This window comes from Athene cunicularia (genome assembly GCF_003259725.1).
Source record: "Athene cunicularia isolate RWA chromosome 1 unlocalized genomic scaffold, athCun1 chr1_part1, whole genome shotgun sequence".
Classification (NCBI taxonomy): Eukaryota; Metazoa; Chordata; class Aves; order Strigiformes; family Strigidae; genus Athene; species Athene cunicularia.
The window spans coordinates 51,323,531-51,339,384 of NW_020799091.1; the positions used below are offsets into that span (position 1 = coordinate 51,323,531).

Here is a 15,854-nt window from a genome sequence, read left to right on the forward strand (position 1 = left end):
TACTTAATAAAAAATACCAAATTTCCATGAAACTTGATGAAATGATATTAAGTACTGCTTTACAGTCAGGGACACATATCAATTAGGAAATCTGCTTCAAAGCAAGGACTAAAGAGACACATTGCACAGTCTTAATCTTGTATGTCAAAGAAATTTCCATGTGTTCCATATGTTGAGAAAGTTTCTCAATGCCAATTATATTATTTCCTTTTATGACTTTGTACCTAAGAGTCTATATGTAAAAGTCAATTTACATGTAGTGTCATTTTAAAACAGAAGCCCATTAACTGATATTTAGCTGTAAACAACATAAGGATTAGTATCAATGTCATGAAGAATAGCTGTAACTTTCAGAATACTTCTTAAACCATTCCCACAGATTTGTATCAAAAATACATATGCTGAAGCTGGTTTACTTGTTATCCCTAATTGTCCTTTAAATGCTCACATGCCTGCTTCCCTGATGAAGCTAAATATTTGATATGTTATTCACCTATTACTTCCATGAAATGTTGTATCTCAGGTTTAAATACTTGTGAAATCCCTGGATAAGATTTTCAAAGTCACAAATACTGTTTATTTCACTCTGCTGTCTTGCTTTGACAACTCAATAATTTCAAATGACAAACATACCTACTCTTGAAGTCAGAATTTGCTATTGTTAAAATCCTATTTATTTTCCAGTATATGTTGATATTCTCTTCATCATTTTTGTAATAATGGTCCCTACCTTAGAGCATTTTCTTCTTATGATAACTCACATCTTCTTTATTGGTTTTTTTTTTCTATATTTTAGATTTATTTCTGGGGAGTTTTATCATTAAGTGTGTCCATGGATGACATGCTGTCAGAGCAATGTAACATACATCTGTAATTAATTTTTCTTTAACAGATTACCTACATTACTTTGGAGGGAAGATTCTTACAAGGATTCTAGTTAGGTCCTTGACATGAAATCTATTTATTGCAATCTGTATTTGTATGCCTTCCAAGATTGTTGGAAAAAAATAAAATAAAATAGTGTTAATGAAATAGTTTAACAACTCACCCGTACTTACAAGAACACTCTCGCTTCACAAGGAAATCAATGTGATCATCCACAGAATATGCTGCATAATGAATTGAAAGCTAAATACCAGTCATTTCAAACTTAAGTCTTTGAAATATAAAACCAACTTGTTGGTGTGTTTAATATTTAGAAATACTTTATAATTATGATAGAAACATGGTCTACATAACTTTCTCCTATAAAATACACATACACAAAACCCCCAAAACAAGAGAACTGAGAAAGTAAACAATTAAATACAGATATTACTTGTGTTTTACCTGTTCATGGATTTAATATAAATCAATTCAGGGACATGAATTTTGAAACTTCCCACAAAATATGTATCTTAGTTTATAAAACACATATATGGAAAGTTCCATGATTTGGGGACCTACAAGCTTTTTCCCAGCTGTATTCTTTACAGTATTAGAAACTAATTGTGTTGATGAAAATGTAAATGTTACATTGCTTGAGAAAATAAAAAGAATACCATTTCAACATCTTGCTTCATGATATATATGACGTGTTTATAGTACATTAACTGTAATCATTTTACCAGTAAAAAAAAAGTATCAGATATTCATGCTAGATATGTCCATTCATATTACTTTGATATAGCAGAGCAAGACAAATGGAAATAGAGAGAAAATGAAACAAATAAAATATTAAAACATTTTATGTTCATGAAGGAACAATAAGCTAGTCTAAAAAGTGTGGTGGAGTGTGTAATTTCTGATAGTGCTGTACCACCTGAGGATAAGGAAATTTGGTAGGAGAGGTTGACCCACTTCTTCAGGCTGAGGGGAAACTTACAGTCTGAATGCTGATAGATGGTTATGAGCACTCTTGCCAGAAGGTTATTATTTAAAGATGGACAGATGGACACCTTCTCTTAATGTTCTTATTTGTAAAGTCATCTGAGTGAAGCAGGTATGGATAAAATATGCCTAGAAATAATATTCTTTTCTAAGGGCTCTGTGAACATTCCTCCTCATCATGGAGGTTTGGCTCCCTGGGATACCAAATGGAAAGAGGGGCAGCAGTCAGCTGAATATCTCTGTGCTGGACCCATGCCCCAGCAGACAAACGCCCAGAAGGTGAGGATTCAGTCAGGACCCTGACACCAGCCACCCCTCCTCAACAAATATTGTTCTCACATTTTGCACAGATCTAGTCTTGGAGTGGGACCATTCATGTTTTCTGGTTCCCAAGCCAACTCAGAAGTCACCACAGGACATTTCAGGGGCTCTTTAGTTTGGGACCACCACAAAGGAGTCCCCAGTAACCATGGGACAAGCTCAGGTGTCACCAGACAGGTTGGAGGAATTTTCCTATATACATTTCCCCTTAATAAATAAATTGAATACTGAAACTCAAATTGTGCTGGGTTTGAATTTTTGCCTTTAGTTCTTAATAAGAAATAGTGACCTGTACTATAAATTGACAAAATTAATAAACTATTTTTTGTTTTCTTTGGTTTTTGGGTTTGGGTTTTTTTTTTGAGAATGGATTTGATATGATTTTATGTCTCTTAATATTAAGATCAATTTCTTAACAGTACATGCTTACCTTTTAAAAGTATTTAAAAGAACAAGAAACAGTTGTCAAAAATAGGTGCTTGTTTATCCATTACATACTATGTTTTAAAACTATTAAGTTCGCATTCATATTTATCTTGCAAAACAGACACTGATATGGATGATAACAAAAATACATGTCTAATAATATGTATTAATTACACAGTTGAGATCTTTATTAGAGGAGAGGCCATCAAGGAGGTCATGATGGTGGGCATCTGTTACAGACCATGTGATGAAGAGAAGAGCTAAGACCTAAGAAGAGCTAATTGTTTTCTGGACAATTAGAGTCTTATGATAGTAGGCCTGTTATGCTCAAAACATTAGAAACACTAAGTATGATTTAATTATGAGAACCAGCTTTAGAAGCCACGTTTGGAACCAAGTATATCTTGCTATGATGTACAGTTTCAGTTTCTGGTAAAACCAAAGGCCTTGAAAATATGAGCACAGTCAGATAACAGAACATACAACCATAAACCACTCAAGTGTCCATTGCTGGTCTCTGTATAAACGTGACCTCAGGGGATTTTGTTTTTAAAAGGCAAGCAGCAGCAGCTAAGGGAGAACAAAAACATCACCAAGCAACAGAGTAAGTCACCTGTCCTCTCCTGGGAAAGCGACCCTCCCACCCTGAAAACATTCTGCAGTACGTAGTCCAGGATAGAGGTCAAACACTAGGAACCGCTGAGAGATGGAAACATCTGTAGTTGAGGTGGAGGGGAGAATTGATGGAGAAGAAGAAAGAAGACAAGCCTCCTCCACTCCTGGTTTTCTTCATGGAAGAGGTCTCCAGCCTGATCACATTGACCTCACTGACCAAGAATGATCAAAGACCACAGCCATCAATACATAGTATAATCTCTGTGGTCATGTATGCTCACAGCTACTGTAGGATATGTGTGTTAAGGACCAACTGCTTTCAACATTTAGCAATAATTGATAATGAACTAATCACTGGAAATATGTGTTGTTAATGGATGTCAGTCCAGTAAAGTGTTGCTTAACAGTTTGAAAATTGATTGATTTATCAGTCTTCTGAACAGTGCTGGGTTAGCAATTTGCAAGTTTCAGAGATCTGTACGTTTATATATATGTAATCCAGGGTGGAGTCCAAGCACAAAGGAATGTTGAGAGATAGAAACATCGTATGAATATATGTATGCACTCATAAACAGGTGTACATTTTCTGCTGTGATTATTTTCTTTGCTTGAATCTTTGACTGGGTCTTCCCACAAGAAAGTCTGCTTGCTGTGTCTTGTGACAGAGCTTAGGAGAGGTAAGTATCATATGTTCTAGTAAATGACCAAAATATGAATCATTTATGCAAAGTGGGCATATGGGGGTTCACAGAATGGAACAAGATATATCCAAGGATGTACAGGAGGTGACCAAAGCCATCATGATTTTGCTGTCTTCAGCTGTCCTGGAAAGGTTGTGGAGGCAGAGAGAGGGCAGGCATCTGATGCTTGGAAAGAGGCAACGCCTCTTTTGTCTTCAAGCAAGAAAAGATAGAGGACCTTGGAAACTACAGACTGTTGCATTCAAAATTTTGTCATAGGCAAAAAGAAAAATACTAAACATACATGGAAAAAGTATTAGTTAGACTACTTGAAAACTTTACAATATAATTGAAATAGAACATTTATAGTCCTGTTATAATAATACAAAAAGTTTTAGTCCAGAATACTACAGCAATGCCTCATGAATAAAGACAGTTAAAATTGTTACACGACCTCCCTTCCCCCCACAGGTATTTACAGCCCCTCTCTGATATGAGGATTTCTCTGGTTGCTATGACTGGCTCCTCCTGCATCCCCACACAGCCGGTGAGGGCTGCGCTGAGCTGTCAGGGCCATGGCAGGGCTCATCAGGGAGCAGCCTGATCTTCATGGCCAGGGCCCTTCTTCCTCAATCCTGGCTAAAGTTGGTGTCTCTGTGGCTTCCTCGACCCCCACCTGCCGGCTGCCTTCTAGGGGCCCCATGGGGAAGGAGGCAGGTGCCCCACTCCCCGCCATGACACAAAGGGCTGTGGTTGCCCCCATGTATGTGAGTCAGGCCACTGCCCCTGGCTGGTCAGCGGTGCGCCCTGAGGCTGTGGTAGCTGCCGCCAGGCAGTGACAGTCATGGGAGCCAGAGTGGGGGAAACAGCTCCAGCCAGTTCCAACCATCTCCATGCAGTTCACATAGAGTATTTATTTCTAACATTATAAAGCAGAACAGAATTTTTTAAGTGAGGGGTTTTCTGGAAGAAAATCATATGGGGAGAAAAATGGGTAGGAAGGACAAAGGCAGAGGCTAATTAGAAGAATCATTTCTGGTTCCTACCAGACAGGTCATGAGGGGCTCTTGATGTTCTGGGCTTATATAATGACTTAAGATTTATGAGTCAGATTTTGCCCTGAAAATGCTAGCTACAAAATGGTTTTAGAGAAGATTTTTTCCCCTTCTATTTTAAAGTGAGGGTGCTTCAAGCTCAAGAACTGGTTATAATTACACAATACTAAGTACGTAAGTAGTTTTATGAGCAATGGAGCTAATAGTTTCTTATGTCTAAACATCTGTTGGCTGGCTTTTTGTTGTTATTTGTCTTGTTTTGATTTAAGATAATTATAGTAAGATTTCCAGATACTGATATTTACTTAAGACTGTTTTAACAGTGTCATGTACACTGCAGTGTTCAGCAGAACTAGTTGGATTGGAGGGCCAAAAAGTATTCAAAGAAACTTATTCATACACAATTGTTTGTATCTTCTCTAACATCTACTGACTTCAGCCACACTCCTGAGAAGCTAATGCTCTCAGAGAGCTCTGACTCACACCTAGTTCTGCCTGGAGTGAGAAAAAAGTGATTCAGAGATTACTGATGGGGTAAAAAACACAGATAAAAAACCATTCAAATTTGTTTTCCTTGGGAACGTATTTAAGTAAAAAAAAAAAAAAAATCTACTGTCTTTAACATAGTCTGCAGTCAACGATTGCTGGAGAATGCATATATTTTGAATAAACATAATGTATAAGGCCTGTTAGGGCTTAATTCCACGAGGGAAAAAGTATTCTCAAAGAATAGCATCTTGTAACCAATCCCTCTAGGAAATACTTTTATGACATGAGGCTTTACTAAACAGTCTTAAGCACAGGCATACCTGTGCAGAGGCACACTTTTTCACATTTCTTTAGCCAGTTAAACTAATGAAAGCCATAGATCATTATCAATCGATTTAAGATCCTAAATGGCAAGCAGAACTCCACTTTAGATTTCAAATATTAGCAATCATTATAATTAAATAAAACCTTCTAAATAACTATTTAAAAACCTAATTTGAATACTTGGTGATGGTAGGGATTTTATGTATTTGTTGCCATGAGTAATATTCACACTAAATTAGATCTTGGTTTGGAGGTGGGAGAATCAAGATACAAATTGCATGATTAAAAAAAAGTTTGATGAGAAGCAGCAGAGGCAAATGCTTCTTCTATTAGCCATAGTCATGGAATGATTTGATCTAGAAGAGACAGAAATGGTGATGGAACAGATGTTCTCATTCAGAAAAAGAGTTCCTGAAGCTTGGAGAAATTAAAAGCACTGAAATTAGTCTATTCAGTTATTCTATACACTGAAAAATATCCATTTAGCAAACTCTTTCCTTTCCACCCTTCTTCCCTGCCTTCCATTACAAATACCTACAACAGAAGTTTAATTTTAATGAATAAATCATAGCTTTCAGTCAAGTCTGAATCACAGTATCAACCTACTTAAATTTAACACTACTGCTGTTGAGAACCAGCAACCTTTTCCAAAGCCAGAGACAAGATGGATTGTTGAGAAGCTTAATACATTATGCACTTTATCACAGGAAGGGAAATTCTAAGGACAGAAAAAATAGAAGCAGTAGGGGTTTAAAACAGAGTGACAGCATTATTCTACCTGTCAGTGTGTGTCTTCTATATCATCTCCACTGAATATGTTCACATAAAATAGGTGCTCCTCCAGATGTACAGATAAATACTAGATAGGAAGTGTCTTGATGATTAAAATGAAAACCAGGGATATAAACAGCATATATAATAAAAGTACACATTCAAGAATAGGCTGACTCATAACAACAAAACAAAGTGTCAGGTCTTATTTCATTGGATATTCCAACTATTAAGAAAAATGTCATCTTTTCTTGGATATATATTGCTAGCAGAGATAAAACTGGTGGAGCTGTAGAACACAATGCTGATGAATCAGTAAGTTACACTGTTCCTTTTACATCCTTCTTGAAGGCCAATATTGCAGTGCCCTAAATTAAAGTGTTAGATACGCTGCTTGAGAAACAAAAGCCAGTCAGAAATCATCATCTGTAAGAAAAGCCACAAATCATGATTAAGTCTTAAGACACTGGTGCTTGTACTTATCACAATGTTAAGTATTAAATATTTGAATGAATGAAAAATTATATCATTAAAACCATACATTTCTACTTGACTCTTCCACAAGTTGCTGCTAGCTTGCTTTTCCCTCTCAGAGCATGATTTCCTGGCTGGATGTGGCTATTTAAAACAATTTTGATAATATTTTCACACTTGTATTCTAAGCTTTTTCTGGTAAATGCAATGCTTGTGCAGTAGTGTCCAGACTAGGAATGTTCCTTTCTCTAAGGCATATAATTAATTACAGTGACTGAAACTTTAGCAATTTATCTAAGGGTATCTGTTCAATCTTGATGGTTTCATTCTGTCTATATACAACACAGAAGATTAATTTACTGCACCAAACTGGCTTCAGAAGATTTTTTTTATTCAATATTGTGATGCTCCCTTGGAAATGTGAGTAAAATACCCTAGCTAATGATGGATACAGAAGGCATAAAACTCAGACTATTAAGCAAAATACAATTAATTTTATTTTATACTTATCTGAAACTGTCACAGAAAATCACATTTTGTATATAAGACTGAAATGTGTGCAGGTGAACATCGATGTATCTTCTAACTTAGAGGGATCTAGATAAAAAAACAGTTTAACAGATTAAATTATTAGTCAGAATATTCGAATTTAAACTAAAAATATCTGCCTGTGAGACATACTTGTCTGAAGGTAGTAAATTCGTGAAGTTATTATTTTTACATTTATAGTACCATAGTATCTTTAAACATATTTTAAAATTAATATAATACTGTAGTTAATTCATTACATGCTGCTTTCATTTGCTTAAAATACAGAGTATATGTACAGAAAGAATTACTGCCATTTTGTATAAATTAAAATTCCCAAAATAGAAAGAACAAGTTAAAGAAATAATGAGTGTATTTGTAAATTTCATATGGTCAATATTGCAGAAGTGTCCATACTAAACACTATGTTTATAGTTTTGTTCATAATAACGAAGAATTATACAAGTATACATATTGACTAGTATGCATATTTCACTGTTGAAAAAGAAGAAAAAAAAAAAAAACCCAACCCAAAACCAATACACAATTACTGTTAAGAAAGTTTGATATGGCACAGCTTTTGTAGAGAAAGAAAACTTGACAAAAGTAGGTAAATTTAATGGGGTGATGTGATAAATTACTCAAACATGTAACTGACAACAGATGCCTTAATGGAAGCAAAGAAAACCAGTCACCTTTCAGAACAAGGGGGCTGTATTCTGATCCAGAGTGACTTTGAATGGAATTTAGTGATGTTGATTTGGATGAAGCTGAGCGTGATTTCTTATGACACCTCTGTGCAGCAGAATAAAGGTGTGATCCAAAGTTTGCACAGAGTTAGCTTTTTCAGTATCAACAACGATTAAGACATTGATATTTATGAATATACTGAGATAGAGCAAATTCTTCAGGACTCAGGATTTTTTTTTAAATATTCATTGTATGACAGTGGTGATAACCACTTCTTTGGCCAAGACTGGGTCTATGTGCTGTCCTCAAGTATGTGAACAATAGCGGATCCATACTTCTTTACATTTTTCCAGTGATCCAATTGTTTCTGGAATAATCACCACCCATCACAACTTTATTGAATTGGACTCTATGCATTCCTATTCTCTCTGACAGGACAATAGCCAGTCAATACATTTTCTGCTATCTAGATACCACTTGTTTTGTATAATACATACAACGCATCTATACATGTTTCTTATATTTAAGGCTATGTAGGGTTACTCATATGTTTTAAAGTAGGTATGCACTTTATAATTGCTACATCATGACCTTTTAAATGACAAAGAAACAAGGTAGTTAGATGTGTGTGTTCCGTAATTTATTTTCATAAGGATATTCTATACTGGAACATAGATGGCAAAAACTATAGTTTTCTCACAAGGATTAAGAGCCAAGTTATGTAGTAGAATGTATACTCCTATTCATTTTCTTTTTTAATAGTAATTACAATGTGAGAAGCCCAAGCATAGAGTAAAGAAGACATAATGGACCTTAAAAAGTAAGTAAACACGTCAGTCTGGAAAATATTTATAAAATCCGCTGTCAAGAGAAATGATCAGATAAATAAAATAAAAATAAATTCATTACTACCTGAAGAGATGGAATTAATCTTATTGCACTTGCTTTCTTTCTTCCCCAACTTGCTCCTCAAAATTGTAATGCCAGCAAGATTATATGGAGAATGTTTATAAATATATTGTGAAATTATTATACATAGATCATATTCCTCAGCACAAGAAGGAAAGAATTGAGGTCCTAGCATGTGAACATGGCTTAGTAAGAGAGTATGAGGGTTTTTTTGTGAACTCAGATGTGATACAGTAAACAATAGTTTTATTAGTTTTACATGGCAAGGTTTAACTAGCAGATGGGTTATAGGGGTGGCTTCTGTGAGAAGCAGCCAGAAGTTGCCCCCATGTCCAAAAGAGCCAGTTCCAGCAAGCTCCAAGAGAGACCCACTGTTGACCGAAACTGAACAAATCAGCACAGCAGAGCTATTTCTGTGATAACATATTTAAGAAAAGTAAAACCTGCTGTGAAACAGCAGCTGGGAGAGAGGAGTAAAAAATTTGAGAGAAACAATTATGCAGACACCAAGGTCAATAAAGAAGGTGGAGGAAGTATTCCGGGCACTGGAGGAGATTCTCCTGCATCCCATGGTGAAGATCATGGTGACACAGATTGTTGCCCTGCAGCCCATAGAGGTCCATGGTAAAGCAGAGAAATCAGGAGTGAAGTTGAGCTGGGGAAGAAGGGAAGGGTGAGGGAAAGATGTTTTAACTTGTTTTAATTTATATTTCTCATTATCCTACTCCGATTTGATTGGCAAGAAATTAAATTAACCTCCCAAATTGAGTCTGGTTTTACCCAAGATGGTAACTGATGAGTGATCTCCCTGTCCTTATCTTGACCCATGAGCCTTTCATCATATTTTCTCTCCCCTGTCCAGTTGAGAAAGAAGAGTGAGTAGCTTGGTGGGCACCTGGCAGTCAGTCAAGGTCAACCCTACATGCTATGTTATCTATTGACCTTTCCCAGTAGCACAAAATTCATATGGAGCTGCATGCTTTCAAGGAAAATTCAAATTTAATTAACAAAAATCAATACATTGGTGTCATATAAGAGCCTTTTGTGCTGCTATGTTCTTTAGTCTGGGTTTTAAATGGAAAATAAGTGTAATGGAATTCTGAGTGCATTCTTTTGGTGCTCAAGAGCAATATTATATGCTATTGCTGAGTTATGGAGATTTTATGGTATTTTACTCAAGAATAATTTTATTTGTTACCACAATAATAATTTAATACTCCCTCTGGCTATGTAAAGTTTATTTACATTTGAAAATAAATTCATTCTTTTTCCATCTTTATCAAAGTTTTGGATAAAAGATCAGCTTTTGTTTTATTCAGTATATTTTCGTTTAATATTTATTACCTTACTAAAGGTCATGAATTCTAAATATTTATAACAGATTTCATTTATATTAACTTAGCATTCAACATGAAATGTATAGATAATGTCCTGTATAACAGAATGGAGGCAGATCCTCCAGAAACATTTTGTTGCTTGTCTTCTGTTGATGGTCTTGAGAGTTAAGTACTAGCATGCTAAGTGTTGTGACTGAGGCCTCAGAATAATAAATTGAAATTCCCTGTTTAGGTGGTTTGCATCAAAGAATTCAACCCCAGATCTAGCAAGCTAATCTAAAGGGCTCCACACTAGTAAACAGAAGGACTCTCTTCAGGCATAGGCTGATTTTTCTCCATAGCACGTGGTCCTTCTGGCTAGCTAACACTTTTCTAGACAGGTCTTGGAACAGTTGAAGAGCTGCCACCAATACTAACTCTGACAAATAGACAGCATGAATAAGGTCATCCTACTTTTTAAGTTCAATCACAGAGCTCTAAAGCATAGCCTACTACCTGTCTTTAGGGACAGAGAAAGAGCCTGACTGGGTTTTATTTATAGCATAGTTTTAGTCAAGATGATTAAATTTCCAATACATGCTTTACTACTGACTCTGTGTAATGCTTAACAATTAACTTGAAACTAGATCCCTGGGAGAACCAGTCAGTCAAAGGAGTCTAGAGACCTGTTCAGCTGACCAGCTGGACTTGTTCAATTTAGGCAACATACAAGATTTTCTAGACTCTATTGGATATATTGATTATATTTTCTTAGTCTATAATGAATCCTTACTATATGTGTACTTGCTTCTATTCAACCAGAATTTATGAATTCAAAACAGCAGCTGAATCCTACCCAAAGGTCTGTCTGTAGCTGAAGTGTAAAGGCAACTTTCAGAACACATTTCAGTCTGTACTACTGAGATTAGTGTTTAAGATTATTCATCCCAATACATTTTACCCAAATTAATTTCCACTTCCTGATTTCCAGGTGGTCCTTCCTCTCTAGTCAAAACAGAAATATCACTCACCAGTTTACCCTGTTCATTTTACACATGCTTTCCAACAAAATTTGATTATATCAATTCTGTATTTCATAGTAAGGAACAAAATAAGATTTTCTTTCTACTACTTTAGAACTACTAGTAATGTTCAAATCAGATTGACACTAAGAAAACAGGAAAAAAATAGAATTAAAAGTACTTTTCTGAAAAAATAGGGCATTTGATGAGGAATAGCAGGGCACTGTCTATGTGCATGATTAGAATGTTTAGTCTTCAGTTCCTGATCAGGTGAGTCATCAGGCTCAGGAAACTCCCAGAGTCTCTACCTGGATAAGAAAATGGACTAATCTCCATCAAAGTAACTGACTGAATCTATAGGTAGGGATTTTAAACCAGGTAACTGGCTGAACTTCTAGTCCATTTTACAGCAGAGCAACTAGCTAAATGACACCAGAGCTGCTGGGCCAAGAATTTTGAAGTCCCCAAAATACCTTGAGGCAGTTCCTACTCTGTGTACAATAATTAATAAATACAATTTACATGCTTACATATGTTGTTTAACTCCCTCTGAAAAGAAATAGGGTGGTCTTAATCTGGGAAGTTCCTGATGTAGACAAATGGCATTGACCAAGCTATATAGTGGAAGGATAATCTGAAATAGTCAAATAGATATTGTTCCTGCATATGCAGGAATGTTCAAGAACAGTCTTCTGTATACAGTCAAAGTCAGTATGTACAGTTTGCACACAGTTGGTGTACACAGTTTGAGATAATCAAGATCAACAGGTCATGTGTGTGTGGGAGTGCTCACATACGGTCAGGGTCCATCTGGGTTATAAGAGGTCACCAACATATGAGTTCAGTAAGTCTCACCCAAACCAGTCAAAGATGCCTTTGCAAGGAACCTTGTAACAGAGACTCCCATTACCATTCAGATGGCAACTGACCATCCTGTTCAAAAGATTAGATTCCCCACACATGCATTACCCTATGCAAAAGATCCCAATAAATCAGAATTTTTAACTGATGCTTAGGTGACCACCTAAGCAATCAGACCTAGAATCTATATTAACACACTTTGGGGTTTTGTTTACAAGTTTTGGGAAAATAAAGTGTTTTTCAACATGCCAACAAAATTATCAAACTATGAAGACTCTTAATTTATTTTTTTTTTTTTTCACTGAGTATTCATAAATCGTAGAATGCCTCCGATTGGAAGGGATCCATAACTTTCAAGTCCAACTCTCTGCTCCTCACAGCACTACCTAAAATTAAACCATATGTTTAAGAGTATTGTCCAGATGCTCTCCTTGAACTCTGACAGGCTTGGTGCTGTGACCACTTCCCTGGAAAGCCTGTTACAGTGACTAACCACCATCTCAGCAAAGAACCTTCTTCTGATGTCCAGTATGAATTTACCCTGAGGCAGCTTCATTCCATTTCCTCATGTCCTATTGCTGGTCAACACAGAGCAGAGATCATCACCTCCCCCTCTGCTGCCCCCCTTGAGGAAGTTGTAGACTGTGATGAGGTCACCCCTCAGCCTTCTCTTCTCCAAGATGAACAAATGAAGTGTCCTCAGCCGCTCCTTGCAAATCTTGCCCTCAAGACCTTTCACCATCTTGGTTGCCCTCCTCTGGACACACTCTAATAGTTTGATGTCTTTCTTATACTGAGGTACCCAAAACTGCACACAGTACTTGAGTGGGACCAATTTGAACAAGATAGTAGTACAGCATCATCTAATACCTTGTGAAAATAATTTTAGATACTTGTTTTGGTTAGGATATTAAAAAATACAATTAAAAATAAAATCTAAACATGAATGATCACCTACAGCAAATAACACCGTCTCTTTTGTTCAGGTATACGCAAAACTAATTCAGTCTGTGTGTTTGAAAAAGTACATAGTTGACATTTTTATCTCTAGGTTGTAAGTTTGTCATAGTAACTGATACACAGAAGACAGCTACCTTGTCTTTTACATGCTTTAGAGGGAAAAATTCCACAAGATAAACTCAGCCACAGTGCATTCAGCTAGCTTTCAAAATTACATATTTAGAAAAATAAGATTAAGTTTTAAAAGAAATTTTGAAAAGTTGGCTGCAGGGACCAATCAACCTTGTGTTTTATTCAAACATTGTGAGGTTATTCAGGAAGATTCTGGAGTGAAGTACATGGAAAGCTATTTGTGTGTTAGATTATATATAAATGATTCACTTACTAACATACATGACTTTCTAGAGCATCCTCGCCTGGAAAAGCAAATAAGCACATGTAGAAGGATTAAGCATGTAGATATTATATAAAGTGTAAATGAACGGTGGCTGACTGACAGAAAGGCATTTTGAACTCTAAATTTGTAGCTAAACAATGACTCCTTCTAAAATGTTCAGAAATCAGTGGAGTTCTGGAGGAATTTAAAGAAATCAAACACTGTAATTCTTCATTCATGTCAAAACCTCTTACTTATGAGAAAAAAAAAAAAAAAAATTTTTTTGCTTTTGAGATATACCTGAAATATACTGTTTGGTGAAGCAGAGAACAAGCTGGAAAGTGTCACATAAAACAGACTGTACACTTAGGAATAATGAGTTACTCAAAGGATTGTATCAACTTTGTCATTATATGTCTATTAATTTACATTACATGTTCATACACTTAGATTTTTCAGTCACATGGTTTTATATGTCTGAATCTTTTTATCGATTTTGAAAAATTCTACATGTGATCTCCCTCTTTTTTCATGTAGACCAATAATAATAACAACCTTTCTTAAAAGGTCTGTGTAAGTGACCTATATGGCAATTGCAAAACCAGCTAAAAATTGATATTCCAATTGACAATGTCTTAACAAACAAATGCATGGAAGTCAGTGCATTCAAAGGAATTACTTTTGCTCTGAAAATATACTTTATAGATTAATTTAGGTTTCACAGGGTTGCCAGCTGTATTTCTGACTTTTTTTTTTTTTTTTTAATCTTTTAAACAGAAACTGATTTGAGACATAAAAGTATTACATGAACAACAAAATAAAGAAAATTTCCAGTCTTTTATATATCAACTGCACTTGGCAGCAGTATAATAATGTTTCTTCGTGGTCTGTCATAACGAATATATTTGCAAATGTAGGAAATAATATTTATCTCTATAAAGATTACATGTTTAAGATGGAAGGAAAAAAACTATAATAATAATAATAATAATAAATTGCTTCAGAAAAATGAGAAAAAAAAAAAAAGAACAGAAGAACAGCTTGAGAGACTTCTCAATTATCTCTAAATTTCAAGGCAAGAAAGATGACACTTCTGAAAAAATCGCAACAACTTTGTGAAAAGCATAAAGGTAACTCAATTAAAGAAAGTACTAAACTGCTTTTTGGCCACTCTTCTTTCATACATTAAAGTTATGACAAGAAGTAGTAGCTTTGCATTATATTTCAATCGATTATTAAAAAGATAAAATGGCTCTAAGTCACTGAGATTTTATGACATGAAGTAACTTTAAAAGTTGGTTTATCTAAATCAGGAGGCACAATTATTTTAAAGCACATAAATTTATGTTAAAAATATAAGAAAAAAAAAAAAATAAAAACAAACAACAAACCACAGGTCCTGTACTTCTATGTATGCTGTTGCGTTTCTTTGTGCAAACTTCTTTACCAATTACTTTTTGAGTATTAACTGACTTGCATCCTTTCTGCCATGAAACCCTACAATGGTCAAGGAATGAGGTAATTAACTGTGTCTTTATTAAAAAAAAAAAAAAAAAAAAAAAAAAAAAAAAAAAAAAAAAAAAAAAAAAGACATATTAGCTATATAAATGAACACATACATCCAGGAAGAACTGCCTCTGGTTCCGAAGTGCCAATTCTTTCTATCTTAACCTTCATCCTCCTACCAATGTTTGTTCTTTCTTTCAATATGTTTGTGTTATTATAGGGTGATTTGTTCTCAGGACACAGTCTGTGTCATATTTACCTTCACTGTTATTGACATGCAAATCAATGGATAGCTACATCTTTTTACTATTTAATCATAAAAACCAACAATCCTATTTCAGCAAATTGGTTTGTTAGCTCCAAAAAATATATAGCTTTAGTACTTGTGAAAAGTAGGGAACTGAAGGCTTTAGATACTGAGGTTAAAGACTGCCTTCACTGAGAAGGGTATAATAAGATTGAAGACTGTGATGAAAAGCCTCTGCACCGCACTGCCAATGTGTCACACCACTGACTGCAAGTAAAATCAGACAGTCCATGTTCTATGTGTATTTAAACTTTGGCCTCTCTCTTCTAGGAGCTAACAAAAGTGTTAATTGCAGAATCACGGAATCATCTAGGTTGGAAAAGACCTTGAAGATCAGATAGTACAACCATTAACA

At 35.3% G+C, this 15,854-nt stretch overlaps 1 long non-coding RNA gene across 1 annotated transcript; it reads left to right on the forward strand.

Moving 5' to 3' along the window:
* The first annotated feature begins 308 nt into the window (after nt 1-308).
* Nucleotides 309-12,851, forward strand: LOC113476234. Its single transcript, XR_003397682.1, has 3 exons — nt 309-319; nt 3,339-3,343; nt 12,709-12,851. It is a non-coding gene; the product is annotated as an uncharacterized LOC113476234 (long non-coding RNA).
* Nucleotides 12,852-15,854: the final 3,003 nt, after the last annotated feature.